The sequence below is a fragment of the Eurytemora carolleeae genome, unplaced genomic scaffold (genome assembly GCF_000591075.1).
Source record: "Eurytemora carolleeae unplaced genomic scaffold, Eaff_2.0 scaffold1830, whole genome shotgun sequence".
Taxonomy (NCBI): domain Eukaryota; kingdom Metazoa; phylum Arthropoda; class Copepoda; order Calanoida; family Temoridae; genus Eurytemora; species Eurytemora carolleeae.
Window position 1 is genome coordinate 1 of NW_019397716.1, and position 4,239 is coordinate 4,239.

A 4,239-nucleotide genomic window follows, 5' to 3' on the forward strand; every position below is an offset into this window, starting at 1 on the left:
TTAAAATAAATTTACTTATTACTCCGTGTAACATCATTACGTTTAAAACCATTTAAAGAAATATTCCAACCAACATTTTAAAGTTAAAAAATATTACTTTCTTTTACATACAATAGTTTAGATAACACTGACAATATTTAGTTTTCGTTTTTGTAAGAAAAATAGTTTATTTGAGAATTGTAAAGACCATAGACACGTGACTGCTAGTGATCCAATATTTAAAGAGATGCAAGTTCAATTCACAACGATACATCTAAAAAATGTTGTTTTTTCTAGAATGCAGTACTGTCCTTTCTTTGATACAAATAATCAATTTTGACTTGTCCTGAGTTTGTTTACATTTCGCCCAAACACGTGCAGTAAATTGGTTTGTAATCTACTTTTCACTTAAAGATGGAAATGCCCGATTTTCAACGGTACCCTGGAAACATAAATCTGTTAAAAAATGTGGTGGATAAAGTCGTTTCGAAAAGTGTTTATTTTTATGAGTTTTTCTATGCTTCTTAAACAAGAAATGCGCAAGTCACTTTCTCAAAGATACCGCATAGCAGAGAAACTACATATGAAAGTGAAACATAAACATTGATGTCTAATTCACACTTGACCAGACAAAGCTTTTAAGGGTACCGTTGCCATCTTTGCATTGAGGGTCTCTTGAAATTACGCTTACAGTCCCTTTAAAGTTATTATTTTCAAAGTTTAACATGAAAGGATTGCTACACGGTTTTTGGACTAGAGTGCAACCAGGTGCCCAGAGAGGTAACATCCCTTGAAGGGGGAGGAAGGGGGGGATAGACATTTGTTACATTTTAAAGGGAGGTTTCGCGAAAAATGGAAGGGGGTATAGGTTTAATGCGATAAAAAAAACCGCGTTTGATTGCTACTGATATTACTTCTATCTGTTGCGTCAACAATTCGAGAAAATTGTTAAAAACTACTAATACCGAAGAACGTAGTGTCCATTTACATTCAGAAAGATGCAAGATTCAACTCGGATCGTAAACAAATCAATTTAATTCCAAACAAATCATTCAGATATTACAAACAATAGTCATCAATTATTTTTGGCGCATTCGTAAGTAGTTGATATTTCAAAATATTTTGTATTTTTCATGATAAATGTTTTTTTAAGATTTCCCCTTCTGTTAAGTTGCTTTAAAAATAAACATAACCAAGAAATCCACGATTTTTCTCGTTTAAATAATTAAGAAATTTCTTTATAGATTTGTTATGAGTATACACGAACTGATTGCAAAAATAAAGATAAAGAGGTAAATATGAAAATAATAAACAATCTCTTCAAATATTTCAATTTACTGACTCTAAATTGTGTTCTAAATATAGCTAGGCTACTCGTACAAACAAAGTGAAAATAGAATAAAAATAAAATTTCTGTAAGGTTTGTAGTCGAATCCCTGTAAAAGAGTGCAAAGATGTTCCGGGATCTATTTGTACAACTTTTAACAGGAAATCCAAAATTAAAATAATTTAAATATTCATTTTATTTTCTTCGTTTTTATATAATTTTTTTTTTAAATGTTAATTTTTTTTGTAATTTTCAATAATTTCAATAATNCAATTGGGGGGTAAAGAACGATTGATTGATGAAATGTTTATATATAGATTTATTATATTCTATTCTAAAATACAAAATACAACTTTTTAAATATTTACAAATTCGATAAATATATTTTTTATAATTTAAAGGAACTGGGAAATATATTTCTGAGGCTGTTGAAATTTTCTGACTTTTCCTAAATACCCTTAGCACTTCCTTTAGGTCTAAAACCGGGCTTTTCTACTGACTGCCTGAGTCCTCAGACACACTGCCTGAATAACTAATTTTTCCTGTAACAAACTTAATCTTTGTTTTAACTCATTTAGAGTTGTCTGATTTTGATCCTTTTTTTTTAGCTTTTTGAAAACCTATATGACAAACAGAAACTAATTGCAAAAGCATTGCAACATTTTGCAAACATTTTTGCATGTTTGAAATGTCATGGTTCTGGGCTTTTCAAAAATGAATCATTTTTGTACATTTTTTTGCAAATATTTTACTATCAAACTGGATTTTGCAATTTTTTTGCAGATTCTAAAAGTAGAGCATTAGAGCTTTCCAATGATGTATCATTTGTCATATTTGAAGATATAGCATGGGATTTAGAGGGGGGCCCCCCTAGCGTATCCTGGTTTTCAAGTTATCCAGCAGGAATAAAGTTAAGTGGCACATGCGATTTAAAACAGCATCTTTTAAACCTTTGTCCTAAATTAAAATCGACTTTTTTCAATTGATGGTTCTCTGAAAAGTGCGGATTTTTACAGCAGAGACAATATGAAAAAAAACATATCAATCTATAAATGGTGGGTCCTTTTAACATTTCTAAAACTTTTGCAAATAAACACATAATTTCCCAACAATAAAAAAGTAGGAACAAACTTTGTTTTAAAAAATCTAATTGTTTACAATATGAAATAATAATAGTTGGTTTTATACTTGTTATATAAGCTGTGGTTAATGTTTATAAGTATTTACAATCAGTCTCATGATTTGAATTCAAATCTTATATTTACATTTTTCTAAATTGATAAAAATTAAAAATATCTAGAAATTAACAAAAGTCCATCTCTGACCTTGTTGGGACTGCTGGAAAATCTATTTTTGAAAGGAAAATACAAAATCTGTATTATTGATACTTGAACTTTGTTTTAGAGGCGTTGATATTGGCTTACTTTATACTATGGGAACATATATAACCTCATTTTAGTAATCAAATCCAACCGCTGCGGTCAGAGGAGCGCTGCAATCAATCCAAGAAGACGCCATGACAGTTTTGTTTCAAAGGAGCAAAGAGATAAGCTCCATTTTTTTCGCGCTTCCACCCTCCTCCCTTTCACATGATCTCTTTCAGAAGAGGGGAAAAACCCTCTCTTCCACTTTGGGTCCTCCAGGTTACTTTACCCAGGGCCTGTGAACAGGGTTCACCGGCCATGGGACAGCAGTCAGGGAAAACCAGGTTGACCAGCTGGCAACAACTGGCTTGACTCCAATCAGCTGAGCTCAGTGCTCAACAACTCAACAAGCTATTCAGAGCCCGTCAGCAGTANATAGGATATAAGGGAGATTAAATCAGAGCCCGTCAGCAGTATAGGATATAAGGGAGATTAAATCAGAGCCCGTCAGCAGTATAGGATATAAGGGAGATTAAATCAGAGCCCGTCAGCAGTATAGGATATAAGGGAGATTAAATCAGAGCCCGTCAGCAGTATAGGATATAAGGGAGATTAAATCAGAGCCCATCAGCAGTATAGGATATAAGGGAGATTAAATCGACCCGGCCCGCCCTACCATATGATTATACAATATACATGCTTTGCAGACAGGGTACTCCATTTGAAAAAGAGTTTTTAAAGATCGTCTTTTACTTTTTAAGATGTGTTTTTTTCACTATACCATATTAAATAAACTAATTTTTATGTTATAAAAAGTATAAGCTTGTGTTTTTTAATGTTTTTTTGCATCCCAAAAAATGTATTTTTTTTGCGATATTCAGTCTATTTTTTTCACTGTTTAATGTAGACAATAACCTATTCTGAATACATGTACGCGGTATTTGTACATCAGAAAAATATTTCTTATTCAAATGAAGTACCGTCTACAAAGAGGGAGAGAAACCCTGGACGCCATGACCCTCTGTTATGCAGACACGAGCCTCCCAGATATGCTAGGCAGACCGAGCCTCCACTATGCAGACCAAGCCTACGCTATGCAGACCGTGCCTTCGCTATGCAGTGAACGAACCTCCACAATGACAGAACAGCTTCTTTTAAATCTTGGTTTTTATGTGTAATGGAAAATGTTAGCAATTTTATTTGACGTAGTGGCATCTATTTTAAAAATTAGTCGTCCGTGGACACCATTTTGTACACAATGAACCACCCCAGAATCCGATATTTAAAAGAGTATCGTTGAACAAAACTCTTGAGTTTCTTTTTTGGGATCTTAACAGTTTGAAGATTTTGATTTAAGAGATTCGACAAAAATGCAGAATATGAAGAAACTAAATAGAATAATATTTCATAACAAAAATATTGATATTCACAAAACTGCCTGAACGCTTCTCAACAATTGGGGGGTAAAGAACTTCAAGTAATTCATACCCCAAAATGTTAACTTTAACTGCAGTAAACAATTCTGCATAGAATTTTCTCCAAAAAATTGATATCGTAAGTAGCAACAGG

General features: G+C 32.7%; 1 long non-coding RNA gene across 1 annotated transcript; it reads left to right on the forward strand.

The window, feature by feature from the left end:
* Positions 1 to 678: 678 nt before the first annotated feature.
* LOC111715621 (uncharacterized) lies at positions 679 to 1,493 on the forward strand. Its single transcript, XR_002768274.1, has 3 exons — positions 679 to 759; positions 1,224 to 1,271; positions 1,400 to 1,493. It is a non-coding gene; the product is annotated as an uncharacterized LOC111715621 (long non-coding RNA).
* The last annotated feature ends 2,746 nt before the right edge of the window (positions 1,494 to 4,239 follow it).